Source organism: Epinephelus lanceolatus, chromosome 22 (assembly GCF_041903045.1).
Source record: "Epinephelus lanceolatus isolate andai-2023 chromosome 22, ASM4190304v1, whole genome shotgun sequence".
Lineage (NCBI taxonomy): Eukaryota > Metazoa > Chordata > Actinopteri > Perciformes > Serranidae > Epinephelus > Epinephelus lanceolatus.
The window spans coordinates 27,528,558-27,546,254 of record NC_135755.1 but is presented as its reverse complement, the minus strand read 5'-3'; the positions used below and the strand labels follow the sequence as shown (position 1 = coordinate 27,546,254).

General features: G+C 40.4%; 2 long non-coding RNA genes across 2 annotated transcripts; both read left to right on the top strand.

The window, feature by feature from the left end:
* The first annotated feature begins 463 nt into the window (after positions 1-463).
* On the top strand, positions 464-2,119 carry LOC144459713 (uncharacterized). Its single transcript, XR_013488536.1, has 4 exons — positions 464-590; positions 732-852; positions 1,218-1,271; positions 1,469-2,119. It is a non-coding gene; the product is annotated as an uncharacterized LOC144459713 (long non-coding RNA).
* Positions 2,120-15,335: 13,216 nt separating this feature from the next.
* On the top strand, positions 15,336-17,010 carry LOC144459694 (uncharacterized). Its single transcript, XR_013488518.1, has 4 exons — positions 15,336-15,481; positions 15,623-15,743; positions 16,109-16,162; positions 16,360-17,010. It is a non-coding gene; the product is annotated as an uncharacterized LOC144459694 (long non-coding RNA).
* Positions 17,011-17,697: the final 687 nt, after the last annotated feature.

Genomic DNA, 17,697 nt, shown 5'->3' with positions numbered 1-17,697 from the left:
TCAGCCTACATACAAACCCTGTTCAAAGTTGCCTGTTACCACCCGCTCAGTCAGGAAGAGGTCCTGTAACTATGACATGTCCACTGTCATGTTTCTGGTTTCCTATTGTTACACAAAATAACAATGTTTGTATGAAATATTTTGTACAGTTTGCAGTGATCTGTTGTCTAGGAGTTGGCAGCAACATCAATGTTTGTATTTTCCTATAAAGTGAAACTGTCACATACTATTTCTGTGAAAGTAAAACCTTAGAGGGAATGTCAGGTACATACAAAGAATAACCTGTTCTGTATGTAGGAACACGCTCTGATCAACAAGTACAATTGCAAAAGACACCAGGAACATTTGATATGAAAGGTCAAGTGAGAACAACTGCATATTTCTCATGAAGTGAATCAGTTTCAGTTTTACATTTGTAATTTTCTGGACAACATAGTTTTGTATAGTACACACACACACACACACACACACACACACACACACACAGAGTTGAGATATGCAGTGGGCGAGATGCCACCAGGAGTATATATGGCATGGTGTGGTGTCATCCCATCATTTTTACAGCAGCTCTCCTTTAATCTACATCACAGGTAAGATCAGAAACTTTAACTCACTGTGGTTTATGCTGTAGACTTTTCTGCTTGCTGTAGACTTAAAATATTACAATGACACACATTTAAAATTGTGTTTAATTCTTCATTTAATGTTTATGTTGTATAATTATCATTTAGAACAGCGATGGCAGCAGCAGCCGTGCCAAGAAGCAGAGGAGTGGCTGGTGGCCTGTACTTCCTCTTCACTCTGATGTGTCTGGTTTGCCTCGCAAGTTCACTGATCGACAAGGACAAACTGGTGAATAACTTGTTGCTTAACCTTTGGTAGACAATTGGTAGAATCATTTGGTATAAAAGATTTCCACAAACTTTCATCTATGTAATGTAAGTGTGCGGAAATCTTTTCGGCCAATTTGGACTTACTGATGTTTCCGGCACCTTGCCAAAATTAAGCTGGGTGGTGCGGTGGTTGTCCTACATTGTCTCTACTGACATTTTTAACATTTATTTGTAAGTACACAGTCATTGTGAGTCATCACAGGAAAATTTACTGTTGAAATTTTCTTTTTCTAATCTGCAGTCGTCTGCGCTAATGTGTGCTATACTGGTGTTGTTTATGCCCTCATATCTAACTGCATGTTGATTCTCACGCTGGATTTGCAGGCGGATATCAAGGAGAGGAATCAGATAAATCAACAGATTCTGGAAAAATTGAAGGTGAGTCAGTCAGTTTCAATGTTCTTTAAATGCTCACATAAATCTGCATTGGAGTAACTTCAGTGGTAGAATATTCTGTCAGGGTGAGAGAGCTGTATTTCAGTCACAAGTGAATTCATGTACCACGGTGGACACAACATAGCACACTGTGTTGTTGCCATGTCATGAAGTGGTTTTGTTTTTCCCCATTACTGTAGGCACAAAAGGACATCTTTTTAGAGACCGTGAGTGAAAATATGAGGTGCATTTCCTCAGTGATGACATATCTGAAGGAAACAGGAGAAGAATCTCAAGACTTTCTGACACTGGTGAGAAACATGGAGAACCTCAAGACCTTTGTAGATGAGCAGAATAAGAAGTGGGATGCAGAAATAGAGAAAACTGAATGGGAACTGAAAACTATGGGGAAAATAATCAAAGTCCTGGAGACATATCATGCTGAACTGTAACTTCCATGTCAATCAGTGCCTATTGTAGAGACAAATTTATCATTACCATATATGGACATGTAATATCCTGTTGTTTAGAGAGTATTCTGCTTTCCTTTTGTGTGCAAGTTTTCACTTCACTGTGTACTGTCATGGAAAACTACTGTATAACCTTTAACTTTATGTAACCTGTGCTCTGTAGTGGAATACTCCATTTACTGCCTACATGACTGTTCTCATGTAATCCAAAAACATGTAGAACTGGTTCCAGTTGGTTGCCATCTTTGCAACTCCATACCGTCATTTAATCAGTTTCTAACTGACTTTCTTATGTGCCGCTGTTGAAACACTCTGCAGACTGTATGTCACTCTGTATGATTGTCTGACCCTCTGCACAAAGCAATAAACAACTGAAAGACATCTCTGGTGTCTCAAATGCTTTCTTTCAGATTTCACACATTAAAATGTCCACCACAGTACTTGAACACATTTTATCTGTGTATGAGAGGCTTGCTTTATTCCTGCTCTCACAAAAGTTATCAGTAAGCTGAAGGCCTCCCTAGTCTCCCTCTTCCCAGTTTTATCTTCATTATGCGACTGCATCTGTAGTTCTTTGTAACACATACGAAGGACACTCCCAGTGTCGGAGGTCTGACCTTTCAGCTGAGATAAGATTTAAGGCCCGTCTCAATACCTGCCCTTAGCCCTACCCCTTGGCCCTACCCCTAGATTTGTGCGAGGGGTAGGGGTGCCCCACTTCCTTTTTGTGTGTAGGGGTAAGGGACATAATGAGGGGTAGTGGGTATGAAACTAGCCCTTCGGAGCGAGGGATTTCACATGCTGAATTGCCAGCGAGGGGTAGACATCGCCATGGCTACCACCGAGCAAGAAATAGGGAAAAAAGTTCATATATGTACATATAATTTCGCAAATAAACATGGAACTTTTAAACATTTTCAAATAACTGTGTATTTGTGTAGAGAACGGTATGACAATTTTTTTATTGCTATTCACAATGTCTAGATCGGAGCTGACAGAAAGCTAGCCAGCTAGCTAACGTTAGCGTCGTCAGGTTGCTTGTTAGCTAGCTAGCTAGCTGGCTCGCACTATCCGGCATCTGTCATCTGTCCTGTTCTGCAAAATTGTTGGATTTTTCACATTACAATAACACGCCAGCTAGTATAACTATGCTGCCTTGTAGTGTTAGCTGGTTAGCTAGCTAGCTAGCTAGCTAGCAGAAGTCCCCTGTCATACATATCATTTCGTCGTCTGTCGTTCATCAAACGAAGCATGATGAATACAACGAACGTGATCGGTAGGATGAACTCAACTGGAGACTCCATTGTAGATGCCGGATGGAAATGTAGATGGCTCACGGCTTCCTGTTTAAAATAGTTACGCATGCGTGAACGTAACCGACGTGGTGACTTAATGAGTGGTGTCCCAATTCCTTGGAAAGATTTCAACCCCTACCCCTCGTTGCTTCATTTCGAGGGCCAAGGGGTAGTGGACAAGGGCTAAGGGGTAGTGGACAAGGGGGCGTACTGGGATTGGGCCTTACTCTGTTGTAACTCTTATTATTCTGTTTTATCACTTTATTAAATAACACAAAAGACAACTTGTTTGTTTCACTCTTTCTTTGTTCACATCTGCCACCGGACCTCTATCTCTGATGTTGCGTTGCGTTATGTTTCTCTTTGTTATTGTGCAACTTCATTTTGATTAAATTAAATAACTTTTAACCTTTTGACATAAATTAGGATACAAATAAATTAGGATTTTGTTTTTGTTTTGTTGTTTTGTGCTTTATTTTCCCAGTTTCCTTGCAATGACAGAAATGTAGTACAACTACAATGCTCACTCTAAATTCTGACATATATTACTTGGTGATTATTAAAATATGCAATACTTTTGGGAAAGTGTTCCTGGAATGTTAAGAAATGATCAAATTCAAATATTGCACATGAAATTCATCATAGGTGGGCTACAAAAATACATTTAGTACATGGGAATAATTGATTTTGAAGCCTTCTTCCTTTACACTCCAAAAACATGAAGCCTGAGTTCTACTACAAATATTTTAAGACAAAAGCAGGCTGGTATGTTGGCCTCTCTGTTGCTTCAGAATCAGACTAGATTTTTTAAAATACATACAGTACAGGCCAAAAGTTTGGACACACCTTCTCATTCAATGCGTTTTCTTTATTTTCATGACTATTTACATTGTAGATTCTCACTGAAGGCATCAAAACTATGAATGAACACATGTGGAGTTATGTACTTAACAAACAAAGGTGAAATAACTGAAAACATGTTTTATATTCTAGTTTCTTCAAAATAGCCACCCTTTGCTCTGATTACTGCTTTGCACACTCTTGGCATTCTCTCCATGAGCTTCAAGAGGTAGTCACCTGAAATGGTTTCCACTTCACAGGTGTGCCTTATCAGGGTTAATTAGTGGAATTTCTTGCTTTATCAATGGGGTTGGGACCATCAGTTGTGTTGTGCAGAAGTCAGGTTAATACACAGCCGACAGCCCTATTGGACAACTGTTAAAATTCATATTATGGCAAGAACCAATCAGCTAACTAAAGAAAAACGAGTGGCCATCATTACTTTAAGAAATGAAGGTCAGTCAGTCCAGAAAATTGCAAAAACTTTAAATGTGTCCCCAAGTGGAGTCGCAAAAACCATCAAGCGCTACAACGAAACTGGCACACATGAGGACCGACCCAGGAAAGGAAGACCAAGAGTCACCTCTGCTTCTGAGGATAAGTTCATCCGAGTCACCAGCCTCAGAAATGGCAAGTTAACAGCAGCTCAGATCAGAGACCAGATGAATGCCACACAGAGTTCTAGCAGCAGACCCATCTCTAGAACAACTGTTAAGAGGAGACTGCGCCAATCAGGCCTTCATGGTCAAATAGCTGCTAGGAAACCACTGCTAAGGAGAGGCAACAAGCAGAAGAGATTTGTTTGGGCCAAGAAACACAAGGAATGGACATTAGACCAGTGGAAATCTGTGCTTTGGTCTGATGAGTCCAGATTTGAGATCTTTGGTTCCAACCGCCGTGTCTTTGTGAGACACAGAAAAGGTGAACGGATGGATTCCACATGCCTGGTTCCCACTGTGAAGCATGGAGGAGGAGGTGTGATGGTGTGGGGGTGTTTTGCTGGTGACACTGTTGGGGATTTATTCAAAATTGAAGGCACACTGAACCAGCATGGCTACCACAGCATCCTGCAGCGACATGCCATCCCATCCGGTTTGCGTTTAGTTGGACGATCATTTATTTTTCAACAGGACAATGACCCCAAACACACCTCCAGGCTGTGTAAGGGCTATTTGACCAAGAAGGAGAGTGATGGAGTGCTGCGGCAGATGACCTGGCCTCCACAGTCACCGGACCTGAACCCAATCGAGATGGTTTGGGGTGAGCTGGACCGCAGAGTGAAGGCAAAGGGGCCAACAAGTGCTAAACACCTCTGGGAACTCCTTCAAGACTGTTGGAAAACCATTTCAGGTGACTACCTCTTGAAGCTCATGGAGAGAATGCCAAGAGTGTGCAAAGCAGTAATCAGAGCAAAGGGTGGCTATTTTGAAGAAACTAGAATATAAAACATGTTTTCAGTTATTTCACCTTTTTTTGTTAAGTACATAACTCCACATGTGTTCATTCATAGTTTTGATGCCTTCAGTGAGAATCTACAATGTAAATAGTCATGAAAATAAAGAAAACGCATTGAATGAGAAGGTGTGTCCAAACTTTTGGCCTGTACTGTAGCTCCTGTGGACATCATAGATTGGATGATGATGGTTTATGGGATTAAATGGTCAAGATTTACCTGCAACATAGGGCCAGATCTGACAGTCGTTGCAGTGGTGGGTGTGTTTGGTTTACTGACATCAAGAATTCTGGGGAACAACCAGCTCGTGAGAGGACAGACAGTATACAAGAAAGTGAAACTATCAACATATAGAACAAGTAGAACAACTGACAAGTGTCAGTTTCTCATGAAGTGAAAGAATAAGGCAGAGGATGGGTTAGTTAAAAGACTATGTGTAAGGAAAGCATTTAACTCATCAGTGTTGCCCTGGTAAATACAGAAAATGTCATCATAATGTCATCAATATAACAGTACCATTTCAATGTTAAATTCAAGTTGCTGTTCTGTCTGGATTGCAAAATTACAGCCTTCTCAAAGAAATCTGTGTAAAGATTTGCATAATTTGGGGCACAGATAGAACTCTTACTCGTGCGAAAGCCTGAAGATTGAAGTCATCATCATCATCATCATTAGAGATCTTATTTATAAAGTCTGTAATATTAAGTCGCTACAAAAGGTTTTATATAAAAGTCTATCAATTCCGACAAGGGAGACAACAAGAGTCCGTCTGAGTCGCCATGACATGACCTGGTGGGTTCACTAGTGACTTGTGTATTTTAGGAAGGCTATAAAATTCAGGTTGAACAGAATGTTGGCTGTAATTGTCAAATTCAGATGTGGAGATCCAATCCTTATGTTAAGCATCTTCTAAGTAGGAAAGCACAGTTTTGTGGAGCGAGTCATTCAGGTCAGACTTCAGTTTCTTGCAGAATTTTTCATCAGATTGCTGGGAGAGGATTTCAGCTTTATATTTGTCTGCATCTTGACACAAATGGTTCCTCCCTTCACAGCAGGTTTAGTTACCACAACTCTGGAATTCATGTGCTCTGTCAATGCTGTCCCTTCTTTGCTAGATAAGCTCTGAGAGACATGGAGAGATTGAAAAGTAGTTTTCATAATGTCATGTTCAACTATACAACAAAAGGTATTCATAGAAGCAGCAGACACACTGGGGCTAAACCTGCTCTTATAGAGGAAGGAGGAGTTCTAGTTGCAGCCTCGTTGTTATGCAAAAAAAAGGTTTAAGTTTGATCTGTTAAAGCATTTAAACAAATCTACTTTTGAGCCAAAAGTATTAAAGTCTTGGACAAAAGACAGACCCGCAGACAAGAGATCAACTACAACCTAAAGAGTTAACTACAACATAAGGTAAGAGGACAGGAGCTGACAGTCTTTGCAGTTGTGGGTGTTTGGTTTACTGAAATTATTGTAAAAGCTGAAACTCTGAGAGTTAAATGTTCTTTCAGACTTGTGCAAAAATGTTTTTAACAAAAAAGAAATGGTGGGTGCCCATTTCATTTTGTCAAGCCTCTTTCATGGTGTAAGAAGTTTCATTTTTGTTATAATCACATACTGACACCTGGTGTTCATAGTAAAGAATGCAGTTTCCTGAAAACAGCAAAAGCCAAAAACTCAGTGATGGTAATAAGATGGTAATACTGGAGAGTAAAAGCCTGTGAATTAGGAAGTATACAAGCACTGTTACGCCACATAAATTAAATATCCAGACACCTCTTCTCAAATCAACAGCAGAATAAAAACAGCCTCAGGGCAACATTATCTCCACCACAGCAGCTGCAGCCACAAACACACACATTAAAGCAAAAGGAAAAACTGCTCAGTTTGTACACATCCTGTAGTGCGTGCCGTGCACCCACACACACATGCAAAACAGGGGGGTATTCCATCAACGTAGCTAAGAATATCCATACTAAGGTGTAATCTTGAAGTCTGACTAAACGCCAACTACCAATCTAGCTCCCACCCGTTCCATCAAGTGAAATCAGCTGGCTCCAATTGACACTTCTTCTTCTTCTTCTTCTTCTTCTTCTTCTTCTTCTTCTGATGTGATCAGGTGCATTACCGCCATCTACCGGACTGGAGTGTGGAACAGGAGCATGGCAGTCAAAACAAAACCACAAAAAAAAAAAAAGGCAAAGAGAAATACAAAATTCTATATCCTCTCCATTAATCCAGTGTCCCTTAGATATTTCATTAGATGCTTAGATGTTTTGCCCTCTGCTTCTGCTCCAATGAGGTCTCCTATGTTGACTTTAAGCTTAGCTTTTCCTAGTGTTGCGGTTAGTTTCTTCCTCTCCTCCAAATAACCCCTGCACTCAAGCAACACATGTTGCACAGTTTCTGGACAACCACAGTTTGCACAGAGACCAGTTGAGTGTCTCCCTATCCTCCACAATGACTGATTAAGCCCAGTGTGCCCTATCCTTAGACGGGTGATGACTGTGTCCTCTTTCCGGCTCCTGCTCAGCCTTCTTCCCAAACCAACATGTTTTTGGGTGTTGAACAAATGCCTCCCAGTTTCATTCAGTTCCCAGTACTCCTGCCATATTTTGTGCATCTGTTTTTTGATAAATGTTTTGCCCTCAGCTTTACTCAAAGGAACTTCCATATTGACTGCCGTTGATTTAAGTGCTTGTTTTGCCAAAATATCTGCATCCTCGTTTCCCTCTACTCCTGCATGAGCAGGAACCAAACAAAGCAGACGGACATGTCCTTACTGAACATTCTGTAAATGAAATGATGAATTTCAAAAACCAGATTTAGCCTGCAGGACTTAACAGATTCGATACTAGTGAGTGCTGCCCAGCTATCTGAAGCAGTGACTGCTTTTCTAATATTGTTCTCCTCTATTCACTGCAACGCTATCATAATAGCTAGGAGCTCAACTCTATACACTGAAAGATGATCAGGAGTTCTTTTTTTAATGGCTATTTTCAGGGGCGATTCTAGGATCAGAGGTTTAGGGGTGCTGAGCACCAAGAGAGCTGCCCGGCCAGGCAAGATAAATTTCACTGTTTTGTACATTTTAACGCAATTTCATTCCCACATTTGTGAAAGAAAAGCACAACACTTTTTGGGAAAGATTGTGATTAAACCATCAAATCTGATAAAGGTTATTTAAATGCTGAGTCACAGCAAAAGAGGAATGGATTGTAATCATAAAAGAAACATATCGTAACCCTAATTTCTGGGGGAAGACAACTCCTTTTGATACAGCAGCTCCTCAACATACACATAAACAGTATGTATGTTTCTGGAGTAAACCAGCCCCCTATAGCGAGTACCAAAAATACAAATAAGAATATTAATAAATAAAGTCCTCTCTCTGCTCCTCTCTCTCTCTTTGTACTGTCAACCAAAAGGCAAATAACCAAACAATGCATTTTATATCTAATAAGAGATATAAACTGATACATTGATCTAACTTACAACATCATTCTAGATAGACAGACCATTTACACTCCTACCTGAACCTGGCTCTTTTTTTTTTTTTTTAACAATCTTATATCCATGATGAGGCTGTCTGTCTGTCTGTACACACACACACACACGCACGCACGCACGCACACACACACACAATAGGAGTTATAATGTTAATGGGCATCCAGTCAGTTAGCTAGTCAGTAGCACCTTGGCTTTAATATTAATACATGCACATGTGAGCCCAAGGCCAAAACACACCGGCGGCGTCATATGACGGCGGCGTCACTGACGCGAGTCAAGTACCGCACCCAACACACACAAAAAGCGTCGCGCTGCCGGAGCTGGGAAGTACAAAATAGCGCTTTTTCAAGGGCGGCGATGCTGGAAAAATAGGACAATAGCGTAAAGTGCCGCGGCACCGGTGGGGGTACTGTATTTTTGTTGTTAAAATATTACGTTTCAACCAAGTACTGTATGGTTTTGACACTTTTCTAGCTTGTTAAAAAAGGACATACAGTAAAATAAATAAATAAATAAAAATCTCTCAAATATTAGGGGTGCTGGGATTCAATTTAGGGGTGCTTCAGCACCCCCAAAAATGGGCTAGAAACGCCTATGGCTATTTTACATGTTGGAAAGTAGATGGCAGCTGCTGTCCTTCCTGTCTCAGGGTCTTTTGAGCCGTCAGTGAAAATCATAGTTTTATCATTAAAATGTTGTTCTGTGTACACATCTACAATCCTCTCAGCCTGTGTTAGCTTTGATTTCCTTTTAAGCTGTTGCTGGACATTCAAATCAACAGATGGAGTCACAAATAACCATGGAGCAATGTCTGGATATGGGACTGTTGGGCTATACGCTATGTTGCACAGACCAAGGATCTCTGCTTTAGCATTTCCTACCCATCCGAAACTGAAACACCTACTTTCATTGTGTTCCCAACAATCCTCTAAGATTGCTCTAGCAGGGTGTGAGCTACAGTGTCCCTGAAGATTGACCCAATATGTTAGCATTATTGCAGTTCTTCTTATTCTTAATGGTTGTTCACCTATCTCCACTTGCACGGCAGCCACTGGGGAGGTCCTAAAGGCTCCACTGCAGACCCTTAAAGCCTGTGCCTGCTCCACCTCCATTCTATTAAGGTGGCTGTCTGCTGCTGACATGTATGCTGTACATCCGTAGTCAAATTCTGATCTCATGAATGCTTGATATACCTTTAACAGTGCTGTTCTGGTAGCTCCCCAGTCCCTTCCCGACAGACATCTTAAGAGGTTATTAACCTTCTTACATTTCTCTGTGACTTTGTTAATATGCTGGTTCCAGGTCAACTTTTCATCAAATAGCACCCCTGGGAATTTAACTACTTTGACCTGCTCATGTGTTTGACCATATAATTTTACAGTCACGTCTTTATGTCGTCTGGAAAAGCATATCACTTGTGTCTTTGCAGCAGACATCGTAAAGCCCCAGTTGTTCACCCACTGCCATAATTGCTGCCTGCAATTATGGACTTCCCTACATTTCTTTCAGCTTTTTCAAAGATGTCATTAATCATTATATTGAATAGCACTGGACTGCAGACACTGCCTTGTGGGGTTCCATTTTCAACTTCATATAACTTTGAGTACTCTGTACCCACCTTGACCTCTATTATCCTGTCTAATAAGAAGTCCATCACCCAGTTATAGAGCCTACCACCCACACCTAACTTACTTAACTTGATCAGTTGTCCCTACTTCCACAACATGTCGTATGCTTTTTCAACATCAAAAAAGACAGCTATCACCATCTCCCCATTTGTTTGAGCTTTTTTGATTTCTGACTCCAGGCATGATATTGAATCCATGGTGCTCCTCCCTTTACGAAACCCACTTTGATATGGTGAATATAAATTTTTACTTTCAAGACAGAAAGTTAGTCTGTCTGTCACCATACGCTCCATAGTTGTCCCTAACTGTGATGTGAGTGCTATTGGTCTGTAACTTGATGGGTCCAATGGATCTTTCCCAGGCTTTACTATTGGCACCAGGGATGTAACGATATGGAAAATTTGATATCTCGATTATAGTGACCAAATTATCACGGTAAACGATAATATTGCAATATTTTTTTAAGCGCTGTAAAATGTCCAAAAAATAGATACACTGAAATAACCTCACTAAATCTTGTAACTTCCTTATCATACTAAAACGTTAACAGCCAAAATCTTATATTTAAATGAAACTTTCACATTAAAGGGGCAAGGGATTGGCACAGCAACAGAAAATTTTATTTTAAATTAACAAAATATGTAAACACATTGCAGGAGCAAAGCTTATTTGTCTGGTGCATTTTAACAGTCAGCAAAATATGTTAACAATTTATATATTATTTATTTCTTAGCATGAGAGGAAAAATATATCTAAAACAAAACAATGCAAGAGTAGAACAAAAGACATACAATATATAGAATAGATATCACAAATGTGCAGGAGAAACCAAAAAGGGGGCAATGGTCATCATTACACAGAATAATTCACACGTTAGAAGTGTGCATGCGAGTCAGAGGATTACCTGTATGAGAAGAGGAGTGCATGCTCTCGGTCAAAGGTTAACACGGCAGCGTTTTATGTTGTTTCCTTGAGCTGGCCATCTATATCGATTCTAGCTCGCCATACAATCATAGTTGATCTCAGTTAGCGTTACATTACGTCGGTTTATATTCTGTCGGCTCCACTCAGTGTTTTCAGCTCCGTTTCGTTTTGAAACACTTAACGTTAGCAACATAGCTGCTAATACGGCTATTAGCTGCTCAGCTAGTGTCTTAAACGAAAACGGAAAACTGAGTGCCGCTATTACCACCTTCCGCCATGTTTTCATTCTTCGTGTTTACACATGCTACGCATTCACGCAGCGAATGCATCGCGAGACTTGATTGAGGCTGTTACATATCCTGATAATCCACCGCAATAATGCAATTAATTTAAACATAAACGGTAATTCTTACCGTGTAAAAATTAACCGAAATTTACCGTAATGTTGGTAATCGTTACATCCCTAATTGGCACTATGCTTGATTGTTTCCATGCTACTGGTATTTTGCCAGTTTGCCAGACCCTGTTGAATAGTCTCAAGACTACTTTAAGCCCACTATCTTCCATGTGGGCTAGCACACTATAACAGATACTATCCTTTCCTGGAGATGATTGCTGTGCCTTTAAGAGTGCCATCCTTAACTCAAATAAATTAAAGGGTACATCTAAATCATCTGTTGTGGTGATTCTCTGTACATTCACAAAAAAAAAATTCACTTTTATCCCTATTAGCCTACTGACCGCTGTTTTATTGCCACTAATTAATACTGGAATTGTATAAAGTCTCTTGATTCTGCTCATTCGTCTAAGCATCCCCCATGGACCAGCGGAAAGTTTGTTTCAAAACTGTGCGTGTGTAAAAAGCAAATCCACACGCGTAGAGCTGAGATCCACAAATGTTTTTTTGATTCACAAATAAAAACTGAGTTCACAAATGCCTGTTCGAAAGTTGTAAATGTTAGGAAGATATTCACAAATGCTTTTCATTTACTTGCAAATTAATTTAATGTATTCACAGATTTTTTTTTAAATTTTTTTTTCATTTTTGGAATGTGTGTATTTGCAGATCCATTTTATACTTACAAAATATTTTTGTGAGTTTACAAATCTTTTTTTGTATAATTCAAGCCTCACCTGTTAAGCCTCAACTCATACACGCGCCCAGGGAAAATAAAAAGCCCACACTAGTCAAGTGCCGAAAATGTTGCAAAATGTCAAAAAGCAAAGGAAAGGAGCAAGCAGAGGCTTTTTCTAGGCCCTCTGAACAATGTGAGCCTCCTCATCAACAGGATCCTCAATGAAGGGGCATGCCATTATTTCCTAATTTACTCTCTCTTGCTCTGTCTCTGTGTCTCTCTGGGTGTGTCCCTCTCCTTCTCTGGCCGTTGTCAGTTGACCTTAATTGGCTGTGAATTTGCTAGCCAATTGGAAACACAGTGGGGTGGGGATGGGAGGGCAATCACAAATTCATGTACCATCTTTTTTTAATGCCTCAGTTTCATTTTATTATAGTTTTGTTTTTATCAAATTGATTTTGGCTTTACTGTTGTAAGTGGGTTTTTTTAAATTATCTTATTTTTATTACAATTTAATTTGTTTTTTAATAGTTAATGTTTTTTTTGATTAATTATGTTATATATTTTATGATCTACATATTATTTTATCATTACATGACAGCTGTGAGTGTGTAAAGCACTGGCAGAACTGTCTTAGGTGTTTGTTCTTGTCTATTGAACATTTTTTGATCATAGATGGAGCTAATCCTCACCTTAATCCTGCTACAGACCAGGATTGCCCGGCAGCATAAGTTACCATGGTTACTAGGCTGGGATTCAGGTTAACCACCTTGATGGAACACAGTTGTGGCTCAGGTTGATGGAGCGGAAACCGGAGTTTAGCTCGATGTATCAGGCTTAGCCAGAACCATGGTTTCCATTGTTACCGATGTGAGGCTAATCTTAGCCACTTTGATGGAACAGAGCTCTGACTCACATTAGCCAGACTTGGCCATTTAAGCCTGGATTTGCCTTTAGCCTGCTTGATGGAATACCTGCCAGGAGTTGATGTTTTCATGTGGAGAGTGAGTGTAAGAGCATGTTAGTGAGCATGTTGTTGAACTCACCTGTGTGAACATCATTCAGAGTCTTCAGCAGTCTGAAGTCCACTACAATCTGCTCTAGGTTCAACTTCTCTGCTCGTTCATACATGATATAACCAGTCCACCCAACAGGCAGTTAACATGTTGATCCAACAACACGAGAAACACAAAACAATTGGAAAAAAGTAAACTCTGGGACAAAAGGCTAGAGAGGTAAAGACAAAGCACAAGAGGGAGCAGGGTGATTAAACACATGTGTAACTGAAAAACTCATTGACATACAGGTGTGGTGGAAACCAGGTGGGAAAACACACAAAGACAGGAAGTCAAGCAAGAGCAAACATAGGAGGAGAATATAACAAAATAGAAAACTATAAACATAATTAACTGAATGCAACTGAGAAAAACAAAAACCTCAAACCTAGAAAATAAAATCCTCACTGAACATGTAAAAACAAAGACAAACCACTAATACAACCAACTTAAAACAAAGCTAAACACAGCCTGTGTCTGCTGGTGATGCAACATCCAAGGTCACTTACAGAAGCGTGCTCACCGGGTGGTGCATTAAATTAGTAATCAATTAAGGTAGATGCAACTTTTTTAAAAAAAAAACTATGACGAGGTACACAAAGGCTAACCACAACACATAAAGATGTAGACTGAAGCTCCCAGAACCTTCAGTCTGACATTGCCTCCATTGAAGGTGATTTACAAGGGGGAGGGAATTTGATTTTTCCCTAACCAATCAGTAGAGATCAACGACTCACCCAGAATCTGACGTCATTAGTATCCATGCCTCTGGGGTGCCGAAAACAAGCGAGCATTGCCCGTTTAAAATGTCTCCGTCGTCGTGCACGCCCAGCTGCATCGCCGTTAAATCCAGTTTAGCAGCTTCCTTAATTTGGTCCTCCATTAATGCAAGTAGTGGCGAAATACCTCGATAACATCGTTAATGTGGTCTGTAGGATCTGTAGCGGTCGCCATTGTTGCTATCCTCACCAGTTACCCACCGGCGTACAGCTTGACATCAGCGTGGCGCTAATTGGCTAATCGCTAGACACCCGGTGTTCATTGGTCTGTCCATCATTTGGACGAGATAAATCGCAAATTCATTGAAGTATGCCAGACCAGTAATGCAAGCCTACTGAGTTGAGTGGGCAGGGTCTATGGTCTGGAACCAGGCAAATAAAGACGTGATCCTTGATTCAGACCCAGCACCCTAGTGCATTCATTGCAATAACGGGGGATTTTAACAACACTACTCTCTCCTCCCATCTGACTGGGTTTGTTCAGTATGCGGACTGTCTCACCAGGGAGAATAAGACACTACATTTGTTTTATGGAGATGCCAAGGACGCCTACAGTGCCTCTGCCCTACCACACTATGGCAGATCAGATCATAATCTGGTCTCTCTTCAGCCTACATACAAACCCTCTTTAAAGTTGCCTGTTACCACCTGCTCAGTCAGGAAGAGGTCCCGTAACTATGACATGTCCACTGTCATGTTTCTGGTTTCCTATTGTTGCACAAAGTAACAACGTTTGTATGAAATATTTTGTACAGTTTGCAGTGATCTGTTGTCTAGGAGTTGGCAGCAACATCAATGTTTGTATTTTCCTATAAAGTGAAACTGTCACATACTATTTCTGTGAAAGTAAAACCTTAGAGGGAATGTCAGGTACATACAAAGAATAACCTGTTCTGTATGTAGGAACACGCTCTGATCAACAAGTACAATTGCAAAACACAACAGGAACATTTGATATGAAAGGTCAAGTGAGAACAACTGCATATTTCTCATGAAGTGAATCAGTTTCAGTTTTACATTTGTAATTTTCTGGACAACATAGTTTTGTATAGTACACACACACACACACACACACACACATAGAGTTGAGATGTGCAGTGGGCGAGATGCCACCAGGAGTATATATGGCATGGTGTGGTGTCATCCCATCATTTTTACAGCAGCTCTCCTTTAATCTACATCACAGGTAAGATCAGAAACTTTAACTCACTGTGGTTTATGCTGTAGACTTTTCTGCTTGCTGTAGACTTAAAATATTACAATGATACACATTTAAAATTGTGTTTAATTCTTCATTTAATGTTTATGTTGTATAATTATCATTTAGAACAGCGATGGCAGCAGCAGCCGTGCCAAGAAGCAGAGGGGTGGCTGGTGGCCTGTACTTCCTCTTCACTCTGATGTGTCTGGTTTGCCTCGCAAGTTCACTGATCGACAAGGACGAACTGGTGAATAACTTGTTGCTTAACCTTTGGTAGACAATTGGTAGAATAATTTGGTATAAAAGATTTCCACACACTTTCATCTATGTAATGTAAGTGTGCGGAAATCTTTTCGGCCAGTTTGGACTTACTGATGTTTCCGGCACCTTGCCAAAATTAAGGTGGGTGGTGCGGTGGTTGTCCTACATTGTCTCTACTGACATTTTTAACATTTATTTGTAAGTACACAGTCATTGTGAGTCATCACAGGAAAATTTACTGTTGAAATTTTCTTTTTTTAATCTGCAGTCGTCTGCGCTAATGTGTGCTATACTGGTGTTGTTTATGCCCTCATATCTAACTGCATGTTGATTCTCACGCTGGATTTGCAGGCGGATATCAAGGAGAGGAATCAGATAAATCAACAGATTCTGGAAAAATTGAAGGTGAGTCAGTCAGTTTCAATGTTCTTTAAATGCTCACATAAATCTGCATTGGAGTAACTTCAGTGGTAGAAAATTCTGTCAGGGTGAGAGAGCTGTATTTCAGTCACAAGTGAATTCATGTACCACGGTGGACACAACATAGCACACTGTGTTGTTGCCATGTCATGAAGTGGTTTTGTTTTTCCCCATTACTGTAGGCACAAAAGGACATCTTTTTAGAGACCGTGAGTGAAAATATGAGGTGCATTTCCTCAGTGATGACATATCTGAAGGAAACAGGAGAAGAATCTCAAGACTTTCTGACACTGGTGAGAAACATGGAGAACCTCAAGACCTTTGTAGATGAGCAGAATAAGAAGTGGGATGCAGAAATAGAGAAAACTGAATGGGAACTGAAAACTATGGGGAAAATAATCAAAGTCCTGGAGACATATCATGCTGAACTGTAACTTCCATGTCAATCAGTGCCTATTGTAGAGACAAATTTATCATTACCATATATGGACATGTAATATCCTGTTGTTTAGAGAGTATTCTGCTTTCCTTTTGTGTGCAAGTTTTCACTTCACTGTGTACTGTCATGGAAAACTACTGTATAACCTTTAACTTTATGTAACCTGTGCTCTGTAGTGGAATACTCCATTTACTGCCTACATGACTGTTCTCATGTAATCCAAAAACATGTAGAACTGGTTCCAGTTGGTTGCCATCTTTGCAACTCCATACCGTCATTTAATCAGTTTCTAACTGACTTTCTTATGTGCCGCTGTTGAAACACTCTGCAGACTGTATGTCACTCTGTATGATTGTCTGACCCTCTGCACAAAGCAATAAACAACTGAAAGACATCTCTGGTGTCTCAAATGCTTTCTTTCAGATTTCACACATTAAAATGTCCACCACAGTACTTGAACACATTTTATCTGTGTATGAGAGGCTTGCTTTATTCCTGCTCTCACAAAAGTTATCAGTAAGCTGAAGGCCTCCCTAGTCTCCCTCTTCCCAGTTTTATCTTCATTATGCGACTGCATCTGTAGTTCTTTGTAACACATACGAAGGACACTCCCAGTGTCGGAGGTCTGACCTTTCAGCTGAGATAAGATTTAAGGCCCGTCTCAATACCTGCCCTTAGCCCTACCCCTTGGCCCTACCCCTAGATTTGTGCGTTCCCGCGAGGGGTAGGGGTGCCCCACTTCCTTTTTGTGTGTAGGGGTAAGGGACATAATGAGGGGTAGTGGGTATGAAACTAGCCCTTCGGAGCGAGGGATTTCACATGCTGAATTGCCAGCGAGGGGTAGACATCGCCATGGCTACCACCGAGCAAGAAATAGGGAAAAAAGTTCATATATGTACATATAATTTCGCAAATAAACATGGAACTTTTAAACATTTTCAAATAACTGTGTATTTGTGTAGAGAACGGTATGACAATTTTTTTATTGCTATTCACAATGTCTAGATCGGAGCTGACAGAAAGCTAGCCAGCTAGCTAACGTTAGCGTCGTCAGGTTGCTTGTTAGCTAGCTAGCTAGCTG